We start from the raw sequence: 26,102 nt of genomic DNA, 5'->3' as shown, positions 1-26,102 counted from the left end.
AACAATTCAACTCCATAAGCACTCAATAAGTGCAAGCACTGTGCTAGGGCTCGGGCTACAAGGACCAAACAAACAAGCAAACAGACAGTCAAATAATGAAAAAAAAAGACCCTTCCTTCAAAGAGCTTAATACTCTACTTCGAGTGTGTTCAGGAGCACAGAACAACTTGTGTACAGATAAGTAAATGCATCATATATGCAAAATAAATGTAATATATTTCAGGGGAGGGGGAACACTAAAAACTTAAGGAATTGGGAAAATGCCCTTGGAGAATGTGGTAAGGTGAGTCTTGAAGAAAGCTAGAGACTGAAAGAGATAGAAGTAAGAAGGGTGAGCATTCCAGGGATGGAGGACCCACTGCCTTTTCAGTCAGGGGATAGAATATTGTGCGTAGCTGATGGTAATTATACTAAGTTGACTGGAAAAGAGTGCTTAAGGAGAAGTAATTTGTACCTGGTCGCATGTTTGTTTTCTCTCCCATTAGACTTGGAGATCCTAGAGAGCGCAGACTATTTTTTCCTCTTTCTTTGTATCCCTGCCCCTTAGCTCAGTGCCTGGCATATTAAGGGAAGAGAAAAGAATAAGCATTCATATACTTCCTACTATGGTGACAAATATTGATAATTGCTTTATTGTTGTCTCCTTTGATCCTCACAACAACCCTGGAAGGTAGGTGTTGGTATCAATATTTTACAGCTGAGGACATTGAGGCAAATATAGGTTAAGTGACTAGCCTAAGGTCACACAGCTAGTAAGTGTCTGAGGCTGGGTTTGAAACTCAAACTCCAGACCCATCCTCTGGGCCACATAACTGCCACATAAGTAGGTGCTTAATAAAGGTTTATAAACTGACTTACTAATCATTTTAGAAAGATGTAATAGATTGGAGTCAGATAATGAAAGACTTTAAAGACAAAACACAAAGTTTTGAATTTTAACAGAGGGATCTACTGAAACTTCTTGAGCAGGAGAGTGGCATGTTCAGACATGTTATAGGACTATTAGTTTGGCAACTGAATGGAGGATGGATTGGAAAAGGAAATGACTGGATTCAGAGAGACCAACTGAGAGATAATTTAGAATAATACATAAAACGAGGTGAGGGAGGTCTCAGCTAAGAATCATAGATTTAGAACTGAAAGGGAGCTCATAAGCCATCATGTTCAATCCTTTTACTTTTTAAGTGAGGTAGCTGAGGATAAGAGGTTGAGTGATTTGTCTATAACTATTAATGGTAAGAGGTGGGATTTGGACCCAGGTCTCCCAGACTCCGACTCCAGAACTCTATCTACTATGGTACCCTACTTCTTAAAGGTTTTGTTCCTCATGAGTACTTTGGGGAATCCATGATTTCACCAGTGTATGTATTCCTTCTACCAATGCAGACTATAACCCTTCCCCACTTTTTTCTCCTTTACTATTGCCCTCAAACGTAAGATATAGTGGATGCATCTTACTGGATACTAATGATCTATTTATTTAAAATACCAATATTTTTATTGAATACTATTTGTTTAAAAAATTAAAAAAATTTGTTTAAAAAATCAGGTGGGGAGACTTGTGAGTAAATAGAATTCATGTAGGGGTCTATATTATTTGAAGTGTGTTAGACCTGTTGTTATATCTATTCCTTTCCCTAAACTTGAGATCCAAAAAGCTGAGAGGTTTGTTGTTCAATCTGCCCATTTATCAGGCTTCCTTTTCTGCCTCATTGTATTACTGTTATTGAAAGGTGATGTGGGTTGCTTTGGATTTGGTTAATGTGCTATATAAACAAAAAGGAATAACAATGAATACATTTTTCTATTGTTCACCACCCAAAAGAAGCTTACCAGAAGAAAGAAGAAATCAAATTTTATTGTGAGGTTAGTTAAAATATTTATCACAAGGTCAGGGATAAGACAGGAAAGTTGCTTCTGGTTTTACCATTTCTTCCACTACAGAGATAAGATCATTCTAATAGAAAAGGGAATGGAATATCTGACATCTCTGAATTTCAGTGATTCTTTTATACTATGTTATTTTCTAGAGTCAGATGACTTCCCTGTTGCTGCCTCTATCCTTAGCAAATGAATCATTAAACATAATGAAAGAGAGGGAAACCCAGTCAGTATTTATAAGCAATGAACTTTTAACATAGTTATGGCCAATCACAAATTGTCTAGGTCAAAAAATGTGTCAAGGCAGTTGTAACTGAAACAGAGAGCAGTAAGAGAAGATTTTCAGAGTAGAATGTAAAGGGGAGGTTCTTAATTAGATGGAATTAACAAGGGAAAAAATGCTGGTCTGTCAGTGGTACCACCATTCTTCACATCATCCAGGCTTGACATTTTCCACTTGCTGTAGATTCTTCTCTCTCCTCAATTTCTATGCTATACCCAAATAATACTTTTTTCTGTTGATTCTTCTTTCATTATGTCTCTCACATTTATCCTTTCCTTTTCTTTGCCACTGCTACTACCCTAACTCAAGACCTTATCATATGTTGATTGGTGATAAAGACCTTTAGACTTTCTCCATTCCAATACACCAAGTGCACTACACCCAGATCAATTTTCCTAAAACATTTCCTTCATAATTTCAGCCCTATATTCAAAAACTGTCAAATGGTTCTTTGTTGCCCTTTTGATAAAGTCCAAATTCCTAAACCTGTCATTCTATGCTCTCCAAAAATCTTATTTCAATCTAATCTCCAGTTATCTCTCACTTCTTTTCTATGTGAACCTTCTGCTGAAGCCAGGACTCAAGGTCTCCTTAAGAAGTTTTTGTTATTCTTGCCTCTTGGCCATTGTTCCATCTACCTGAATAACTCTCTTTTCCTCTCCTCTTTGCCTATCCAGATCCATACCATTTTCCAAGATGAGTTAATTTAATAAAAAAAATTCAATATAACACTTAGTAAGAGCCCATGCTTAAGGCACTGTGGTAAACACTGAGGATACATGCTCAAATTCTATTTGTTCTATGAAGTTTCTCCAAAACAATCATAAGGACATTCCTGCCTCTCAACTCCTGTTGTACTTAGAATCTCTACCATTGTTTACAAATAATGATTATCAGTTTGTGATATCTTTAATATTCTTATTTAATTTTTCACATCTTTATGTCTTAATTCCCTCTAAACTCTTTTAGAGTGGGGAACATATCTTAAATCTCTTCTAACAAAGTATGGAACTGAATAGTTTTAATTGATTTGTAGATAGCAACCCAATAACCATGAATGATCATAGCAAATTCAACTACAGTAAATATATTCTAAATAATTACTGTAAGTAATCATTATAGGTGCCACTTTAGATATAAATGAATTGAAACTGGAACTGTTGAAAATTGAGGTTGTTGTTTGTTATTTTTCTTAGTATCATTTTCTCTATCATATAGCTATTCATATCACTCCTTGAATAGAAGTATATATTGAGAATTATCTGATAAAGGTATCCACCAATTTAGAAGAATAGTATTAGTGTAATGTAGGATCATTCCCTATAAACTAATGTTCTCTAGAATCTGACATGATTCCATCACTGTAGTCTGTATCAATGTGGCTTTAATCACTACACTCAATTTAGCATTTATTAGCTGCTTGCTGAATCCTTTAGTTATTGTTATAATTCATTTCAAATCTTACCCATAATTCAAATTTAAAAATATACACATACATGTGTATGTGCATGTATATACATTATATATTATGTATATACATATATACATAATATATATAGTTACATGCACTTTATATATAATAAACTTAATACTTCCTCTGGGTTTATTTCCGTAACTTAGTCTTGCATTGGCAGATTGAGTCTCCAGAATGTCAAATACTAGCTTGGGTTCTAGCAGTAAGATTGTGATTTGCAGTAGCAATCTACCTAAGAGTGTAATTCGTGAACACTCACTCATGTGATTTCCATTAATAATCAAGTAGTAGACACAACCAGCTCCTAAGAAAGGAATTCACTCAAATAGCATAGAAAGAAGAGTTACAAAGCATTCCCAAACCAAAACCTGTGGTGCACTCCCTGAAAAAAATACGCACAGAGTCTGCGGTGGCGGTGGCGGCAGTGGGGTGAGGTGACACAAACTTAGAGCATAGTGGTAGTGAGGTATTTGCCTAGGTTAATATTCTGCATCTGTTGCAAAGGATCACTCAGAGCCTGAGAGCTCAAAGATTTATTTAATGAAAATAAATTCAAATACCCTCTTGCAAAAGCAGTTCAAAGTCATTGATAAAAATCCAGGAATATAAAAGCAGATAAAGTCTGCTGGCAAGGAAGTTAAAAGCAATTATGAAGATGGTTTGTTTCAGGAAGAAACTTAGGGATCAAAGTTAGCTCTGACTGCCCAGCTATTTCTTCTTCACAAGAGGCCCAGGGATACTGTGGGGCTGTGGAGGTTAACTTATACATCCCCAGTTTTACCAATATCCTGACCCACAACAGATAGACACGTAGGAAATACATGTGGTCAACACAACTCACAATTCTAGAATGTCAGGGCTTTGATGTTCTTTCTCTCTGTAGAGACCTCATGAATTTCACTGTCAGGTGTGGCACTAAGCATGGTAATGGATGAATTGTTATGCTGCTGGGTTGATTCCCATTAGAGTGTAGTGTCACACACATGGACCAGTTGATCTACTAGTAGCCCTAGCTCCTGGTTAATAGGAGGTCATAACATCACTTCTACTCAGGTTAGGGTATCTGTGTTAAACTAGGTGATGTGCAGTACTCCCTGGCTTTAGTCTTTGATGGACAACTGTAGTCTCTACCAGGTGCAGCCTCAGACTCAGCTAAGCTCTTCTGTACCTTTTCATCTAGAGTGCTACTATGTTGTTTCAGAAAAGCAGAGATCCTTAGCCTAGAATTGATAGAAGCCTCTCTAGTTTTGCATCCTGAGGACCTCAGTTCTTGAGTTTGTCAAGAGGCATCACCTCTTCTATTCAAAAGTTCTCATTGATTGAGAACTGAGTTCCCTCAGTAGAGACCTCAACCTAACTTAAGGTGACTATCTCATTATAATTTCCATATTGGTTCCTGTTGGGCTATGCAAATGAGAGACTGAGGAATAAAAGGCTTTGAAGCATTCTGGAGTGAGTTTGTTCTCTCCTGGCCTTGTCTTACACAATTGCACTATTTAATGCTAGATCACCTATATATTGTATAATGCTTCATTTATACCTAAAAGTGCCTCACTCTTACATTACATTCTTTCTGTCTTTGCCTCTATGATCTTCAATTTTACTGAAGTTTAAAAGAGGTAAATGGGGCATCGAGGTGGTGCATTGGATAGAGCACCAGGCCTAGAGTCAAATCTGACCTTAGACATTTGCTAGCTATGTGAACCTGGGCAAATCACTTAACCCTGTTTGCCCCAGTTTCCTCATTTGTAAAATGAGCTGGATAAGGAAAAAGCAGACCATTCTAGTATCTTTGCCAAGAAAACCCCAAATGGGGTGACGAAAAGTCAGACACAACTGAAACAACTGAACAACAACAACAAAAGTGCTGAACAGAGCAGCAGCTCTGTCTCTGTTTCTGACCTTAGAGAAGGTGTCTCAGACTTAGGCCCAGGGTGTAGTAGCAGGCTGTAACTTGTTGCTTCCACCCTAGAATAAGATGGAGGACTCAGTTCAGGGACTCAGTGCTGTCTTTCTGGTACAGAAAGGGGATCTCACACCTAGCCCCTAGGTGAAAAATAAGGCAGCACTGTCTTTTTGAACTTTCAGATCCTTTTAGCTAGCCACAGAGGATGTATCCAGAAACAATCTATTGGCACTTCACTCAGGGCCAAAACTACATCTGTATTTCCTACCCCCAACCAGGGTCTGGCATTTGGAACGCTCAAGAGGGCAGCAATTATCAAACCCCAAAGGTCCTGCCCAAAATTTGCAGCTCCCTGGCCTCATCTGCCCCTGTGATCCTTGAAGAACATGTCCTTTACTGACCACAATGAAATTAAAGTTATAGTTAATAAAGTGCCATTGAAGAAATGATTAAAACTTAACTGGAGACTAAATAACTTAATCTTAAAGGCGTCAAAGAACAAAACATAGAAACAGTATGTAGTTTCATTAAAGATAATGACAAGAATAAGACAAAATGCCAGTATTTGTGGGATGCTTTGAAAGTAATTATTAGGAAAAAAATTTATATCTCTAAACATCCTCTTCAACAAGAGAAAAGGAAAAAATGAACTGGACATGCAATTAAAATGCACACACACACAAACCATTAGAAAATCAACAATTGAAAAAATTAAGCACCAAAATGCAAATCCTAAAAAATCAATGAAAAAATTAATAAAATTTAAAGTAAAAAAATTAAAAATAAACACACATGCAAACAGCTAGAAAATCAACAATTTAAACAAAAATGGTACCAAAATATAAATCCTGAAAAAATTGAAAAAAAATTGAATTGAGAAATAAAACCAATAGTTATTTTTAAATGTAGTACATAAACCACTACTTAACCTTTTCTTTTTAAAAAGGAAAAGCAACTTATTATATTAAAAATGAAAAAAATAAATCAGAGCAAATGAAGAAGAAATATATTAGAATTTTTTGTCCAAGTATGTGCCCATAAAACCATTAATTTAAATGGAAAAGCATCGTTACAAAAAAAAAAAAAGACACAGGAAAACAGAACACTAAATAAAGTATTTAGATAACCCAATATCAGAAAATGAAAATCAGTTAAATCATAAATAAGTTCCTGGCACCAAATAAAAAAGCTGGGCCAGGTGGTTTTACAAAAGCATTTTATTTCCTATTCAAAGAACAAATAATTCTAATATTGCACAAGCTGTTTTCAAAATATATCAAAAGGTGGAATATTAACAAATTCTTTTTATGATAAAAATATCATCTTGAAATTTAAACAAGGGAGAATCAAAACATAGAAATAGAACTATAGACAAATATTCCTTATGAAGATTGAGACAAAAAATTTTAAACTGTTAGCAAAGAGGGTACAGCAATATATTCCAAAGATTATAGATTATGACTCAGCTGGGTTTATACAAGGAGTTCAAGGTTTGATTAATATTAGGAAAATATAAAAGTAATTTACAATATTAGTAATAAAAATAAGACAACATGAATGTACTATTAAATACAGGAAAAAAAAGCTTTTGACAAAAAACAACAGCCTTTTGCATTAAACTTAACGGGAAACAGGAATAAAGAGACCTTTAAAATATTGAATAAATATATCTCAAACCAAGAGCCAGCATTATAGGTAATGGGGAAAAACTAGAGTACTTTCCAATGAGATCAGGATAAAGTAAGGATAGATATTATTTTATTATGATTTGATACAGTGCTAATAGCTATAGCACTATAGCTATTGTTAGCTATAGAAATAAGACAAGAAAAATAAATTAAAGGAATAAACATAGGTAAAGAAGAAAAACCACCCACCTTTTGCTGATGATATGATGATGTACTTACAGAACCTTAGAGTCAACAATTTAACTCATATAAATAAGCAAAGTTTCAGAATATAAAATAAATACACAAAACCACCAGCTTTTCGATTTATTACCAAAAACCTCTCAACATGAAGAGATGGAATGAGAAACATTATTTTAATTAGCTATGGAATGCATAAAATATTTGGGAGACTGTCTGCCAATCTATACATAGGAACTATAAGAATATTATTATAGAACATTTTTTTGTTTTTATAGAAATAGTGCCTTAAATAATTGAAGAAATATTAGTTGCTCATAGTTGAGACAACCCAATATAATAAAGTTACAATGCTATCTAAAGTAATTTATTTATTCAGTATTATATCAAACTACCAAATAATTTCTCTATAATAGAGCTAAAAATTAATAATTCAATTCATCTGGAGATGAATCTCATGGTATATAATAAAAAAGTGAAAAGGGAAGAAATATAGCAGTATCAGATCTCGAACTATACTACAAAGAATATTATTGTAGAACTATACTACAAGAATATTTGTAGAATACTACAAAGAATATTAGATTGTTATAAAAACAATCTAGTACTTGTTAAGAATAGAAGTCAATCAGAGGAATAGATTAATCACACAATATGCTGAAGCAAATGAACACAGTAGCATACTGTTACATAAAACCAAAGACCCTAACTAATGGAATGAGGACAAAAATTCCTGGGAAAACCGGTACCTTACATCATATAGCAAGATAAGCTCCAAATGAATACATGACCTATATATAAGAGATCATATCATTAAAAAAAAGAAAAAAAGAAGAAATTACCTTTCATATCTGTGGATAGGGGAGAGGATCACAGAAGACAAAGTAGACATTTTTTGTTTACAGTTTAAAAAATGCATCAACAAATTCAATGTAATTAAGAATAAAGGGGGAAAACCTTTGCAGCAATCTTCTCTGATAAAAATTCACATCCATGACACATAACTAATTCAAATTTTCAAGAGCAAGAGCCAGTCACCAATAGTTCTCAAGGGAAGAAATCCAAGTTATATATAGTCATATTTTAAAAAATGTTCCAAATCACTAACAATTAGAAAAATACAAGTCAAATTAATTATGAGGTTCTACCACACACCCATCAGATTGACAACATTGACAGAAAAGAAAGATGAAAAAAGTTGGAAGGGCTATGGAGCATATAGTCCTATTGACATTACTGTGGAGCTATGAATTGGTCCAGCCAGTCTGGAAAGTAGTTTGGAAAAAAAAAAAGTTATTAAATTGTGAGTTCCATGACTAGTCCTATATCCCAAAGAGATTAAAGAGGAAAAGATTCTATTTTGTTGTTATTGTTCTTCAGTTTTCTTGTGTCTGACTCTTTGTGACCCCATGGATCATAGCATGCTAGGCCTTTCTATTCTCCAATATCTCTCAAAATCTGTCCAAGTTCATGGTCATTGTTTCCATTGACACTATTTATACATTTCATCCTCTGCTGTTCCCCTTTTCCTTTTGCCTTCACTCTTTCCCAACATCAAGGTCTTTTCCAATAAGTCCCATCTTCTCATTACGTGGCCAAAGTATTTAAGTTTCAGTTTCAGTATTTGACTTTCCAGTGAACAGCCTGAATTAATTTATTTGTGTTAAGTATCGACTTATTTGACATCCTCGTTGTCCAAGGGACTCTCAAAAGTCTTCTCCAGCACCACAATTTGAAAACTCAGTTCTGTGGCACTCAACTTTGCTTATAATCCAAATCTCACAGTCATCCATTGCTATGGGAAAAACCACAGCTTTGTCAACAAGGTGATGTCTTTGTTTTTGAGTATGCTGTCTAGATTTGCCATATTTTTACTTTTAAGGAGCAATTTTCTTTTAATTTCATGACTGCAGTCATCGTCTACAGTGATCTTTGAGCTGAAGAATATAAAATCTGATGCTGCTTCCATTTCTTCTATCTCTATTTGCCAGGAAATGATGGAACCAGTTGCCAAGATCTTGTTTTTGTTTTTTTTTTATTCTATATGTACATTTGTATTTATAGCAGCTCTTTTTGTAGTGGCAAAGAAGTGGAAATTAAGGAGATGATCATCAATTGGGAAATGGCTAAACAAATTATAATATATATATATATATATTGCACAGAATACTCATGCATTTATCTTCTACATATAGATATACAATGCAGTCACATGTGTACATACATACACATGTATGTGCATATATGTAAATAAATATATGTATATGTCCACTATTGTACTGTAAAAATGCTAAAGGTCATGTCTTCAGAGAAAACTGGGAAGGTGTTTATGAACTGAAGAATAGTACAGTGAGCAGAACCAGCAAATGATTAATAGTGTAATAACATTGTAAAAAATAAATAACTTTGTTAGACTTAAGACCTCTCAACAGTGCAGTGATCAATCATGATTCTAGTGGGCTGAAGATGAAGAATAATCTCTTGACAAAGACATCATGGACTTAATATATGTATAAAAACACTGATTTTGTCCATCACAATATGGGAATTTGTTTTGCTTGACACAGTATGTTGATTAAAAGGATTTTATATTTTTTTGTTTACTGGGGATGTGAAGGGGTGATAAGGTGAAAAAATAAATGTTTGACAGTTGAAAAAATTCATTTAAAAATTTAGTATAGAGAATTTAGAAGTTTGTCCTCCTTAGTATACTATTGTTGAAAGAGCATTGGATTTGGAGTTAGAAGAACATTTTTGAGTTCCAAATCTTCTACTTACTACCTATATGACTTTGAATTTAATAATTTAACCTCTAAAAATACATTAAGTAATGGCCTCATACCCTGATAATATAAGGCATTATGCCATGAAGAAAGCTTATGCTATATCAGACAAGTGATTCATCAGCACTGGGAAAACATAGGACAGCATAGCCTATAAGGTCAGCAGAAGCTGTTTTAGCAGATGTAGGATTTTGTTGCTGGGAAAGAAAAAAAAATACAGAAAAGGATGATTGCTGTTTAGAACATCTTATTCTAAAAACGTGCCCTTCTTGACTTGTAAACTATGTTGTTTACAGCATCATCAGTCCCATGCTTCTTTGAGTGCTGTTGTGTAGTTCCTTGGGATACTGAATTCCAAGAATACAGGGCAGTGAATTTTCTTGCTAATCTTGTGCTTTTGACTTTTTTTCAAGCAATTAACTGAGCTATACCTGGGGCACATATAGCAAGTTGTCCTGGCTTTTAGCCCTTTAGCAGTACAGAGGACTCCTATAAGATTGATTTTTTCCAATGAAACAACTTCACAAATAGTAGTCATTATCACTCTCCATCTTTTTTGTTATGTCAGTCATGTGGTTTAATCAATGTTTTGCCCATAATATTGCTTTAGAGGCCAAATAATTACTATGAGTGAAATAAGTAACAGATACATACACTACCTTGATTTCGCTGTATTTTCTTGTTAATAACTTCCCACCTCACCTGCTAAGTAGCATCAAATTTAATGACATATTTTGAAAGATATTTTTTTCTGACTGAGAGAAAAAAAAAGAATGATTATTGACTCTTAATGGATTAGTGTTTTGAAGAACTCTATGATGTTTTAAACATAAACTACTTGAGGGCAGGGACTATTTCATTTTTACCTCTGTGTCCCCAGTGCCTAGCATAGTACCCACACAGTGGGTACTTTAAAACATTCTTGCTTTACTTAATTGTAATTCTGTATAATACAGTCATTGTGAGTAGAGGGTCAACAAACCCTCCCTTTGGGAGATATAAAAGTATGCATGAATTAAGAATATTTGCTATACAAATTTAATACCATGCATCATAAATGCTAAGTGAATGCTTTTCTATCCATTCATTTCATCATTATTATTTCTTACAGAAATAATTAAACCATAATTAAATGGCCAAAGCCGAATCAGGCAAGGCTTCAAAGATGCAGCCAATTATGTGTCTTTTTACCAACCTTTCTACTTGGGCCTTGGAGTGGTAAACATGCCCAAATATCAACTCTGCTATTCCTGGTGTGTACCTGATAAGATGCTGTAATTGATATCATTTGAATCTTTCAGTCATGTCTAATTCTTACCGAGTTATAGTAGCGTTTGAGAAACATGCTTCATGCTTATATTCAATGACACTCTGATGATATTAGAAGGAATTTAGACACTTACTGTTTGAAAAAAAAATCACTAACTAGAAGTGAATTTAAAAAAAAAATTCACCAGACAAAAGGACAATAGGAAGCACAGAGAAGTCTGATTTGCTATTGCATGTGGAGTGCTGTGATTCTTTTCAAAGGCTTGCTTTCAGAAATAAAAGTCTCATTCAAGCGTGGCAACCCATGGAATGTTTCTTTCTTTACAGGACTGACCAAAAGCAAAAATTGTAGCCTGCTATTGAGACTGTGTTAGGGTCAACATTCCTTTTTTTAAGAACCAGTGACCCAAGTCAAAGAACAAGGTGAGATGATAACGTTTAAGTGTTAATGACTTCATATTTACTAATATCCTGGATACAGCTCTAAATCTATGATTCTGTGATCCTATGTAAAAATACAACACCCGATGACTAGCATCCCAGTTCAATTTAATCACTTAACAGCTGATTAAATTTTTCTAAGGGATATTTACTTCAAACATATATCAAGAACAAATATACAAACATTTCCTCTAATATTTTGAGGGTGTAATACCTCCCTCTACCACATAATCCCTAGGGAGAGGTAAACCTAAGCTATAGGTTTATAGTTCATTTTCTACATAGAATTAGTCCTACCAAGTTCTAGCCCAAAGCTTAGCTAGGCTAGCAACCACCTGGGGTGGTTGCTCCTCATGGCTTCACAGCTGGCTGGCTATAACATTAAGTTTGGTTTCCTAAACTCTTCGATTCTCTTGGCTCAGGCTCCAGGACCAGTTTAGAGATTCTAATCTCTGTACCTAGAAAAAAAAAAAAGAAGGAAAAAGCTAAATACCCAGGGCTGTTTTTCCAGACACATGCTGTAATGCAGAGATTGAGGAGAGTATGGGGTGGAGAGGTAAGGTAGTGGTGGAAGAGATGACTCTCAATTCCTCCTTTACCATATGATGTTAATGAAGAAGTCTTTTGTCCTCATAGAGAATGGAACCAAAAGCCCTGAAGGTGCTCAAACACTTTTAAAGATGCCAGTAGTTCTCACTATGTAGCCAATAGAAAAAGGCTGCTCCTTATCATGTGGTGGGCCAACACAGAATGTCCATGAACGTCCCAGTTCTCCAGTCTCCCAGAACAAGGTCCCTCAGTTTCTTCCAAATAAGTGCCACCATCTAGGGAGATCTAGGTATGTACCAAACCTCCATTAAACTAAAATTTTGTGGAATGTGACATCCTCAATATGCTTTTGGTGATCCCATATCTATTTTGAATACTGGTAATGGTCAAGTGTAAACACTGTTTGTCTTCTTTGAAAAGAATGTGATTGAAAACCCAGAAAATATTGCCCAAGGAAAAACCCTGGAACAGCTGAATCAGAATAAAGACAGGGTACAGCAGTCCTCTAGCCCAGGTAGCTTGAGGGATTAATGGGAAAGACCCCTTTTGCCCTGGGGGAATCGAAGCAGTACAGAAAGGGGGGCATCCTAGCAAGCTAGCAGAAAGACCCACCTCAGCATACCAGGAGGAGATTCTGAAACCTGGGTGGTAGAGCAGGCAAACACCAATACCTGGACCCCTGAGTGCCTCAGTGAGAGCTGGGGAAGCAGTGGAAACCAGCTCAGAAAACCACCAGATGCCTGGGAATTCTACAGCAACCACATCTCCCAGTGTCACAGCAAAAATAAGGGAAGCAGCACTACAAAGGGCCCCAGGTGGATAAACACCCTACAACATCCATCTGAAAGGAGCTGAAGAAAGTGAAAGGAAAGGAAAAGCAGGCAACCTAGAGTTGCCCTAGAGTTCCAGCCTTGCTGATTCTAGCCCCAACACCAGCTGCCAGAACCCTACAGCCTCCAACTGCCAACATCAGAGGCCCCAGAACACAAAGCCAGTGATCAGGCCCTAGGCTCCCAACACAAGAAACTTGGGTCAGTGCCCCTCTGATCCCCAGCAGGAGAGTTCAATGTCTTTAAAGGCCAGGAAATAAGCAAACACAATGAACAAAAAGAAACATACCATAGATTTATATTGTGAGAGCAGTAAAGATCAAGGCAGAAATTCTGAAGAGGACAACATTGTCAACAAACCCATATCTGGAACCTCAAAAGGGAATATGAACTGGTCTGAAGCCTGAAAAGCCTTCTTAGAAGAGCTCAAGAAGGATTCTAAAAGTCAAATGAGAGAGGTAAAAGAAAAAATGAGAGGTATGCAAGAGAGAGTCAATAGCCTAGAAAAAGGACAAAAATTAACTGTAGAAAGAGTCCTTAAAAAATACAATTGGTCAACTGGAAAAAAAAAAAAGTACACTGAAGAAAACAAGACCCTAAAAAATACAATTGGCCAACTGGGAAAAAGGTGCACTGAAGAAAACAAGTCCCTAAAAAATACAATTGGCCAAATGGGGAAGGAGGTACAAAATCTAATAGAAGAAAATAATTTGTTAAAAATTAGAATTGGGGGGCAGCTAAGTGACACAGTGGATAGAGCACTGACCCTGAAGTCAGGAGGACCTGAGTTCAAATCCAGCCTCACACCAAACACTTGACACTTACTAGCTGTATGACCCTGGGTAAGTCACTTAACCCCAATTGCCTAAAAAGCAAAAAAAAAAAATTAGAATTGGGCAAATGTAAGTAAATGACTCTATGGGAGAGCAAGAATCAGTCAAACAGAAACAAAAGAATGAAAAAAAAATAGATGAAAATGTAAAATACTTCATGGGTAAAACAACTGACCTGGAAAATTGATCCAGAAGAGACAATTTAAAAATTATTGATCTACCTGAAAATCACAATGAAAAAAAAAGAGCCGGGACAGTATCTTTCAGGAAATCATAATGGAAAACTGCCCTGAGGTCCTAGAACCAGAGGATAAAATAGCCATAGAAAGAATCCACTGATCACCTCCTGAAAGAGATCCCAAATTGAAAACACCAAGGAATATAGTAGCCAAATTCCAAAATTACCAGGTCAAAGAGAAAATATTGCAAGGAGCCAGAAAGAAACAATTTAAATATCATGGAACCACAGTCAGGATTACACAGGACCTTGCAGCTTCTACATTAAAAGACTGTAGGGCATGGAATATAATATTCCATAAGACAAAGGAGCTTGGATTACAACCAAAGATTAACTACCCAGTGAAAATGAGCATGATCTTTCAGGGGAGGAGCTGGATATTCAATGAAATAGGGGACTTCCAAATCTTCCTGATGAAAAGACCAGAGCTCAACAGAAAATTTGATCTTCAAATATAAGTCTCAAGAGAGACATTAAAAGGTAAACAAGACAGAAAAATACGATATGTTGTTAATAAGGGCAAACTGTTTACATCCTTACAAGGGAAGATGACGTGTAATTCTTGAGAACTGTATTGCTATTACACCATGTTCATGGTTCACGGTTCACGGTTCCCATACATAAAGGGAGTGGATATAAGTTGATAAGATACTTTGATGTAATGATTAAAAAAAAAATCTAATCAAGTGAGTTAAATGGACACAAGTAAGTGGATTAATCCGATATAACTAAGAAAATGTACTGAGAGAAAAGGAAAGGAGGAGGCAGACAAGGATAAATTACATTACAGGAAAAGGCAAAGAAACCTATTACAGCAGAAGGAAAGAAGGGAGGGAGATGAGCATTGCTTGAACCTTATTCTCATCAGATTTGGTTCAAGAAAGGAATAACATAATCAGTTAGGTATAGAAATCTAACTAGCCCTATAGGCAATAGGAGGGAAAAGGGGAAAGAAAAGGGAGGGGGCATAGAAGGGAGGGAAAAAGTAGTAAGAGTACAAGTCATTCCCCATACATATGGGGAATTGGGAATATGGGGAACATAAATGGTTAAAGGATATGAACAGTTTTCACATGAAAAAATTAAAACTTTCTATAGGCTGATGAAAAATGTTCCAAATCACTATTGATTAGAGAAATGCAAATTAAAAGAACTCTGAGGTACTGCCTCACACCAATCCAATTGGCAGAAAAGGAAAATGATAAATGTTGGAGATGTGCGAAAATTGGTGGAGTTGTGAACTGATCCAAACATCCTGGAGAGCAATTTGATCCTTTGATCCAGCAATATCACTACTAGGTCTGTATCCCAAAGAGATCATAAAATAAGGAAAAGGACCTACATGTACAAAAATATTTATAACACCTCTTTTTTTGGTGGCAAAGAATTGGAAATTGAGTGGATGCCCATCGATTTGAAAACATTGAACAAATTATGGTATATGAATAAAATGGAATACTTTTGTGCTGTAAGAAATGATTAGCTGGTAGATTTCAGAGAAACTTGGAAAGACTTACATTAACTGATGCTAACTGAAGTGAGAAGAACCAGGAGAACATTGTACACAGTAACAGCAACATTGCACAATGATCAACTATGATTTACTTAGCTCTTATTAGCTATACAATGATCTAAAACAATTTGAAAAGACTCATGATGAAAAATGTTATCCACATCCAGAGAAAGAACTATGGAGTCTGAATGAAGATGAAAGCATACTATTTTGACTTTTTGTGTGTATCTTTTCCCTTTTGTTCTGTTTCTTTCACAATATGACCATTTTGAAAATATGTTTACATGATTGCACATGTGTAACCTATATCAGATTGCTTACCATCTTGGAGAGGAGGGATGTGATGGGTGGAGGGAGAAAAAAATTGAAACTCAAAATCTTACAATAAATGAATGTTGAAAAAAAAGGAAAAGAATGTGTTTGAACTGCCTGCAGACAAGTACACACAACACAAACGAAAAATAGACAATGAACAGGTCAAGAAGAGAAACTGAGCAAATTTCTGTACAAATCTTTAGTTCTCTCCATATTGCCAACTCTAGCTCATTTTTCTTATGAAATAGCTGTCCTGAAATTCCTCTTTAATCTGATAAACTTTTAAAAATATTGTATCTAGACTATTGGTTCTGTCTTTGTAATTAGTCATGAATTCTGTATAGACTAGAATGAATTTACCTGTATTTATTCCTCTTCACCCATATTAGTTAAAAAAAAATCATAGTTAACTTAAATAATGTCATATTTATCTAAATACAGCTATCACAAATTTAGACCAAATATTATGTCATAGACATATGTGTATATATGCATTTGTGTAATGATGTGTACATGCATAGAAATTAACATTCATTAGCTACTTAATATGTGCCAGTTACTGTACTAAGGATTGAAGATACAAAAACAAACCTGAAGCAAGATAAATATAAATATATATGTATAGTTTCATACACATGTATATATACATATATTCAGAAAAAATAAATATACACATGTATATTTACATATATACATAGGTAACTTGTTTTATTTTTGGAATGAAATATAATAATCATTTATTAAGCTCCTACTATATTCCAGGAACTATTCTAAGAACTTTATAAATATTATTTCATTTGATCTTTACAACAGCCCTGTAAAGTAGGTACTATTATTATCCTTATTGTATAGTTGAATAACTGACACAGAAGCCAAGTGACTTTCCCAGGTTTATTCAGCTAGTATTTTGGATATCTATATATAGGAATTAGATTCGTGTTTTAATTTGTATAGGGAGCTCTCTGTCTCTGTTTCTTCCTCTATCTTTTTCACTCTTTCTCTGTCCTCCTTTTCCTCCTCCTTTTCCTTCTTCTTCTTCTCCTCCTCTTCTTCTTCCTCTTCTTCTTCTTCTTCTTTTCTCTCGCTGTCTCTCTGTCTCTGTCGCTCTCTGTCTCTGTCTCTCTCTCTCTTTCTCTCTCTCTCTCTCTCTCTGTCTCTCTATCTCTCTCCTCAGATTCCTGGAGTTATCATTTTTTATATTGGAGATTTTTTCTTATCTAAAAAAGAATCTAGAATTATCACCTCATATAATACAATAAAATGAGTAACTGGAAGTTTCTTAGTACAAACTCTCACTGCCCCTTATCTTTGAAAGAGAAGTTAGAATTGGAAGGGACCTTAAAGGTCATCTGCTTTAAAATCTTGCTATATAGGAAACATCCCTGACAGATAACTATCCAGCCTGTGTTAAAATACCTCTGATAAGTGGAAGCTTACTTTCCTGGGCTAACCTTTTCTAATGATAAGCTTTTCTTTTTATTAGAAAATCCTTTATTTATACTCAGCAGAAATCTGCCCCCTGTAGGTTTGCCTACTGGCTATATTTTAAGCAACAAACAAGTCTGTTTCTTCTTCTAAGTGACATCCCTTCAATGTTTTGAAGGAGACAATAATTAGTCATATCTCTCCTTAGTCTTCTCTTCCTGCAGGCTAAACGTATTTAATTGCTTCATTCTGTCTTGATAGGATTTGCTTCCCAAAGATCTCATAACCCTGTTCATTCTACTCTGCTTGCAGTCAATACCCCCCAATATTTTCCCTCTCAAAATTCCATTTCTGAGCTGTCTGGCACAAAATGTAACTATTATTCCCAAGGTCTAGGCATTATTCTTTCATGATTACAATGTAAAGTTGTTGGCTTTTTTCCTTTTTTGGGGGGGAAACATCAGAGTTTTTAATAGGAGCTGTTTCTCCTATTCCTGTATTGAGATAGATCTTTTAAAAAACCTAAGAGCAGGGGCAGCTAGGTGGTGCAGTGGATAGAGCACTGGCCCTGAAGTCAGGAGGACCTGAGTTCAAATCCAGTCTCAGACCAAACACTTGACACTTACTAGCTGTGTGACCCTGGGCAAGTCACTTAACCCCAACTGCCTAGAAATTAAAAAATACAAAAACTAAAAACAAGGCTTGATATTTAGTCCCATTGAACTTTATCTTCTCAATTTTCTCCTGGGTTTTAGCCTGTCAAACAGCATTTTAATTCTGATTTAAGCTATCTCTTGCAGTTTGATTTAGAAACATTTCATAAACATTCTTTTTTATCTTTTTTAAATCTTCAACAGCAGAAAGCTAAGAACAAAGGTTTGGATTATCTCACTAAAGCCATTTCACCAATCAGTGCAGAGCCATTAATCAATAGTCTTTGGAGTGTGTTGTTTTACCTGATACTGAAATCATCCTGCCACATTTCAACATTTTACATACAAGGATATCATGGGAAACTGTTAAACCCTTGGTTCAAATAAGGTATCTATCCTATTACTCTGACAGTTCCCCTGAACTGCTAACTTAATGACAGTGGTAGAAGAAAATGTTGGCTTACTTTATTCTTAGAGAATCCATACTACTCCTAATGACTACTGTATCATCCTTTAATACTCATGAAGGATGAAATAAGCATTTATTAAGCACCTTTGACATGTCAGGCACTGTGCTAAGTGCCTTTTACAAGTACTATCTCATTCCATTCTCAAAACAACTCTGCAAGGTAGGTGCTATTATTATCCCCATTTTACAGTTGAGGAGACTGAGACAAACAGATGTTAAATGACTTTCCCAGGGCCACATAAATTGTAAATGTCTGAGGCCATATTTTAACTCAGGTCTTCATGACTCCAGGCCCAGTACTATATTCACTGATGAACCATCTGTTTAAAAAAAAATCTATTAAAATTTTAGTTCAATTATATAATTGTCTGTAGTATAGGTTTTTGAGCATCCAAAATCTCTCTAGCAACAGCAAGACAGATCCCCAGAAGGTAGTTACTACATCTTTCATCCTGGTTCTTAGGGTTTAGGGAGGTGATTTCCTAATGCTATATAACACATGAGTCCTTACCTGTGTTCCTCCCTCCACTGCCCCCATGATTCCCAGTTGATATCAGTTAGCCAGATGTTTAGCTATTAAAAACTAGTATTTGCTATAATAGTGTACTTGGCATAGTTGATACAAAACATTACCTTAAAAGTAGTCCCTGACCTATATATATAATCCAGGGGAAACTGGTTTCAAGTGTAAATCATTTGGGGGTAACATAGCTCTTGGAAGGCCTTTTGCTGGAGTCCTCTTTATGTTCTCTTTAGTTATAGCTTAGCTTTTCTTCTGGGCTTCTAGTAAAGTGTTGAAGCAGCCTTGACTCAGTTTGTTTAATTCTACCCTTGGCTCCCAATGCAAGTATTTTTTGCTAGTTGCTGTGGTCTGAGAATGCTATGATGGGCTTGATGAGAAGTACAAATCCTCTGACCTTCTGAAGTCTGCAAGGTCTGCTTATATTCAAAAAGGTCAGGGAGGAGACTGGAGTCAATATTGATACTGGGACTCTTCCCCCTAATATCTCCCACTGAGGGATTCCTTCTTAGGATCTTGACTTGAAGGTGAGCAATTTTAATATTTGATGTCCTCGGCAAATCTACTGACGTGTGTTTGGCAAAGTCCAAAGTCACAAATTGCTCTTTAACGACTTGAGGAGCTGCTGGATTATCCTTTTTGAATGTCTTCCCCAGTGCCTCCTACTAAAGAGTCTCAGAAAAGTCTCAGGAAAAATCTATTTGTCACAGTTCATAATCACATTTGCTGATCAACATTCTTCCATGCTTTGAAATACTTGGTGATACAATTTAAGAAACAGAGCATTTTACAAAAGTACTGCCTCTTCTGGTGCTTGTGAAAAGTCTTCCTCAGCCCTAAACAAAGAAAAGAAAAGGAGTCACACCTCTGTCTTTGGGAGGGAATACTGGTCCCTTACACAGTTCTCTGAGTATATAGGTCTCCTTCCATTCACATTAGGAACCTGGAGTTGATTAAAAGTCATCAACCCTTCCCCCTTTAAGAGAGAAACCAAACTAATTTGACTTGGTAGTTGTCTTGCAATTCTGATCCACTGGCCCCAGATGGAGGGGACTAGGATCCTTTCCCTCTACCTTTCCCATAAAGAGGCCTCTTTATTTGCCCCCTCCCAAGACACACACACACACACACACACACAGAGGATTTGATCATTTACATTGTAAAAGGAAATAAAAATAAGGTTTGTATCTCAGCAGGAAATATCAGTCCTACAGAGATCTCAGAGCATATGGGTCTTTTCCCACAGAGTTTAGGGACATGGGAGCTACTAGAAGTTACCACATCACCCTTTGAAAGAGAAATCAAATTTTCCTGGGTGAAAACTCATCTATTATTTCCTCAGTTCATAAAGTCATTCAGCTGAGGTATGAAAAGGTACACCAAAATTTCTTCAGGGGTGACTGTACAATATGGTACCCTTGGAAATCCATTCAAATTTATTCTGTGTCCTTATACCAAGGATGAACTAAATTTTCCCTAATGGATCCCTGCCACTGCAAGAAAAATCCCAGTGGAGTCGATAACTTACCCCAGCATAGAATAAGCAAGTTAACATGAAGAAAAAACAAACTCAGAAAAACTCTTAAACAGGCATAGGGCTCCCAAAAAGGGATTAAACATTTAGGCTTGATTATTCAAGGTTTCTAAGACCAGCTGATCATATGAACCTGAAGTTCTCAAGAATCTCAGACAAACTATCTAGATTCACAGAACAAATAAGATAAGCCTTCTAGGATTATTTGCTGTCACAAACAACAACAGCAACAATAGAAACAGCAAGAGCAACAATTCTGTTATTAATATTTTGGCATGTATGGAATTTTTTTTCATCACTGACTTCCTTATTCCCAGTAGTGAAATTGCTGGTTTCAAGGGGTATAACCAGTTTAGAGAGCTCCTTTTCCTATTTCTATTTTTTAAGAATAATTACTGAACCAATTCAAAAAAAAATTAGCGTCCCTTTATCACTATAGCTTTTCAGCCAATGGGGTAGAAATTGTGGGTTAGTGACCCTTGTGGCTCCCCTTAGACTATTGCTCACTGATAATGAAAAGTAAGACCAACCATAGTTGAGCTAATTCAAATTCGTTTCTCTTTTTCTAGAAAAGCATGATTATACTCATGTCTCAATTACTAGACTTGTATTATTTGTCTCAAGCTTAAACCTCATCTATTTTCTTTTTTCAGAAAAAAATTACCTAATTTGTCTGAAATTGCAATTTTCCCACTGAAAAGTCAGCTATTATATAAGTTAATGTAAGAGTTAAGTGAGAATGGGAAGATGAAAAGGGATGAACTTAAAGGAATCAAATAGAGGAATATTCATCTTAAAGCAACATTGAAAAATGTGCCATCTCACATGTCCTGGATAGAATTATTACACTTACAACTTTTCACACAGGTTCCTTGGTACAGATTGTGCAAATGGGACATGAATTTCTTACATTGACAGTAATTTCTGCATCATTGCAGGTAGCATAATGCAATAAAAAAGCTTTGTTGAACTGCTGGAAAGTGTCAACTAGATGAAAATTCAGGTGTCATATTCTCCATTGTCTTTCACATCCCGTCAATCACCACATTTAACTCTCAATCATTCTTTTTTTTTTAATTTCTGAAACTTCTCCCATATAAAGGCAGCATTTTCTTTTCCTACTGCCACCATCCTTGTTCAGTCTCTTATCACTTTATGTCTGGAATATCATATTGGCCTCCTAAGTTGTCTTTCTGCCTTGAATCTTTTCCTTTTCTTATTCTCTTTAATGCTAGTGCTTTCCCTTTGTTGATTATCTCCAACTTATATGGGATTGCCTCCAATTCCATATATATCTTGTTTGCACATAGTTGTTTGCATGCTATTTCCCCTATTAGACTGTGAGCTCTTTGAAAGGACTTTTTTGTTTAATTGACCTTTCTCTGCTTTTTCAGTGCTTATCACACATTAGTACTTAGTAAATGTTCGTTTACTTGACTCTCATATCTCCTATTTCATGTTTACTTATAATACAACAGATAGGAGTCTCTCCTTCTAAAGGGAAATTTTGGACCATGTAGAGGAAACAGCTTGCTGTATTCTTAGATATGAAAACAATAGTAAAAATAATAGTAACTGGAGTTCATGTAATGCATTGAATATTCATGATCTCATTTTGTGATCATGATAAGCCTACGAAGTAAATGCTACATGTACTAATATTACTACTTTACTTTTTTTTTTTCTGGACTGCAAGTTAAACATGAGTGTGACGTGGTTTCCAAAAAACTCATGTTAACCTAAGCTTTATAAAGGGAGATAGTGTCCAGAAAAAGGGAGGTTAATTAATAATTTTGTTGTACTTTATTCTGGTCAGATCACACCTGAAGTATTCTTTTCAGTTTTTGGCACCAAATTTTAGGAAAGACATATATAATCTGGGGTGCATTTGGTGTCTGGAGCAGCTAGATGAACATTGCGTAGAGTGCTAGGTCTGAAACAAGGAAGACTTGTTCCTGTGTTCAAACCTGTTCTTACACACTTATTAGCTATATGATCTTGGGCAAGTCACTCAACTTTGTTTGCCTCAGTTTCCTCAACTGTAAAATGATCCAAAGAAGGAAATGTAAACCACTCCAGTATCTTTGCAAAAAAAAAAAAAAGAAACAAAAACAAATGGGATCACAAAGAGTTGGACATGACTGAAAATGACTGAATAACAATAACATCCAGTGTCCAAGATGATGACAATATTATAGAACATTTTCTAAAAGAAGAGGTTGAAAGAACTGAGGTTGTGTCTAGGGAAGTGGTAGACACATGATAAGTTACTTGAAAGATATAAAGCTGTGTCTGTCATGGAATTAGTCTTGGTCCCAGAGAGGAAAACTAGAAACAAGAGATGGAAAATTGTGGCGAGGCAGTGGTTTTAAGTAGAATGTAAGGACTTTTGGGGTGTGTTGGAAAGCAGAGGTGTTACATAGTGGCCCTTTCAGAGCAGCTGAACCAGATTAGCATGTAATTGGGAAATATTTAACAAAATAAATAAAATCCAGTAAAACAGATAACAGTACATTTCCAAATAAAGTCAATATGGGATCTTTATGTATGGTCTAGCAGTCCCTGTTTCTATTTGAGTTTGACAGGACTGTTACAGAGGGCACTCAAACTTGAAGAAGATGTTAGATGAGGTCTTCTCTAAGGTCTCTTCCCACTCTAAGATCCTATGATTATAACAAATGCTTAACAAACATTTGTTGAAGGGATAAATGAATAAGTGATAATACACTTTATGCTTTCACAGAGTTTTCTACCTGAATGGGGGAAGATTAATGGTGCTTGCTTGAAGTGCCAAGATGATATCATTTTCCTTTAACAGCTCAACATATGAGTGTGTTTTTTCCCCTCCTGTATTTGTATGTGGTTGATATTTGGGATTAAATTTAAGGCAGAAAGAACAAAATAATCCTTATCTCCAATCTCCCTCCCTTCCACCACTCAGCCGGTGCCCCTCCCGCATTCCTTCCCCATTTCCCTAGCCTCCCGCCTTATCTCTAGCCCAGGCCTGTACAACATCCAGCAGGGGCTGCTTGTGGCCTGCCAAGAGATTTTGGAAGGCCCCAAGAAAAATGTAGGTTTGTCACTGCACACACTCCTGTTTGTCATGTGACCAGCAGCAACCAACCATTGTCAATCGGTCTCTAGTGTAATTTAGCCTAAGAAGTTTGCAAGTTGTGTAGGTCTGCTCTAGAACTTCCACCCAGCCAGGGCTCTGAAGCAGGACCTTATTCACTGCACCAGACTGAGTGGGCTCCATAAGGCATGTTTGTCAAAGAGCCTTTTACAGGTACCCAGTGCCCTTTCTATTTTATTGGCACTGCTTTTTCACCATTATCAGAATTTCTTTGGATATAATATATGAGCTCTAAAGAATGACTTGCACAGGGGGCAGCTAGGTGGTGTAGTGCATAGAGCTCTGGTCTTGGAGTCAGGAGGACCAGAGCTCAAATCCAGCCTCAGATATTTGATACTTACTAGCTGTGTGACCCTGAGCAAGTCACTCAATCCCCAGCTGCCTCAGCAAAAAAAACAAAAAAAAAAAAGCAAAAAAATTAAAAAAAATTTAAAAAAAAGGATGACTTGCAGATCTGAAGGTTGATATGTGGAAGGATAATTTGCTGTGATTTGAAAGATGCATTTTATAGTAGCCTGCTCATATATAACTTTAGGATATCTGAAAGAAGACATGGCAGCAAGAAATTTGCATTCTTTTTATTGGGTTTCTGCATTTTGTTACCTTTGTTTGACTTGATCCTTGTGGAAGCTATGCAGTACTCATTTGGTATCACAACCAGTACTTGCTTTCTGGTTTTCTCAGGCCTGTATTTGCTCTGTTTGTACCATTTTACTGCTCCCTTCTAAGAGTTCAAGTGACATAAATTCTGGGCCAGTTTTCCATCACAAACAAGACATTGATCTATATATTAGGGCTACAGCTTTTAACCTCTGGTACCTACATTTGGGTTGCAGTCACAAGTGATCTGATTATTGGTATGTGTTATACCAATAGTGTGTTAAAAGTTCATTAGATTCTTTGCATACCCCACTGGATGGCAAAGTTGTTTTCTTGGACACTTGAACCTATCTTCTCTTCTTCAGAACCAACCAATGAAGTCAGAATTGGAATGGGAGCAACAGTAGACATTCAGAGACAGAAAAATGGAATTCCTTGATCGTCAACTTATGTTATCTCAGTTTGCACACATGAGGTGGCAAAGGCAGCAGCAGGGTGGTGGATTAATTGGAATCAATTGTTTTTCTCATCTATATCAGAGAAAGAATGAAAATGCTCAAGATGTTCTACAGTCTGAACAAGAAGTACCAGGGCCTCCTCTTGAGGTTTCTGAGGAGCAGGTTGCCCTACTCATGGAGATGGGGTTTTCTAGGATGCTTTGGAGGTCCTGAAAACTTCAAATAATGACCTTAATGTAGCTACCAATTTCCTACTGCAGCATTGATGAGCCTGAGGAATTCAGCTGACGTGGTTGCTTGCCATCTGAGGCAGAGGAAGCATATGCCTCCTGGATGACATTGAAAAGTCTTTACCAAATGAATCCAAGGCAACAAAGCCATGTCTACAAAAACTAAGTTAAAATGTTGGGTAAAGGGTAGGTATGCCCTGCTGTTCCCATGCCATTAAACCCCAAGATTGCTATGATTATACTATCTGAAAATAATTTTGCCATTGAATTAGCTAGCATGTTCTTTTTTACAGTAATTAAAATATTATTTTAAGAGCAACTTTGAGTAGCTACTATAAATATTCAAATTAACTACAAAGGACACATGAAGGAAGATGCCATATATATCCAGAGAAAGAACTGATAAATGGAAGTATGTATACAATGGTTTTACATTTGCATATATATTTGTGTCTAAAGGTAGCCATCTCTAGGATGAGGTAGGGGAGAAGGGAAGAAACAAAAAGAAAAAAAAAAGAAAGTTCCATGATAATTTTATTATATATTTAAAAGGAATAGAAATTGTACACAATAGATTTACAGTTTCATGTACAATCATCTTTTTCTATTATATTCTGTCATAGCATGTTCTTTTCTATCCTCATTTTGAAAAGTTGGGTCTTTTTATTAGTTTTGGGAATCAGCAGTAAAGAATTTGTTGCAGTAAAGGTATAAAATGCTGAGAGAGTACAAACTTATGTAGCAGCTCAATGCCACTCCAGAGGGGAAATAGAAGCTATTGTAAGTCATACTATTTTTTACTATAGTACATTATTCCACATAATCTTTTGATTGCAACAATAATCTTAGAGGAGAAAGGAGACAATGTTATTTCAGATTATTCTTTGTAAAATTTTT

General features: G+C 35.9%; 1 pseudogene; it reads left to right on the top strand.

The window, feature by feature from the left end:
- LOC114037215 overlaps nucleotides 1-25,241 on the top strand; it is a 64,694-nt pseudogene extending 39,453 nt beyond the window's left edge.
- Nucleotides 25,242-26,102: the final 861 nt, after the last annotated feature.

The sequence above is a fragment of the Vombatus ursinus genome, unplaced genomic scaffold, assembly GCF_900497805.2.
Source record: "Vombatus ursinus unplaced genomic scaffold, bare-nosed wombat genome assembly UNPS02010284.1, whole genome shotgun sequence".
In the NCBI taxonomy this organism is placed as follows: Eukaryota; Metazoa; Chordata; class Mammalia; order Diprotodontia; family Vombatidae; genus Vombatus; species Vombatus ursinus.
This window is presented reverse-complemented; position numbering and strand designations above follow the sequence as displayed.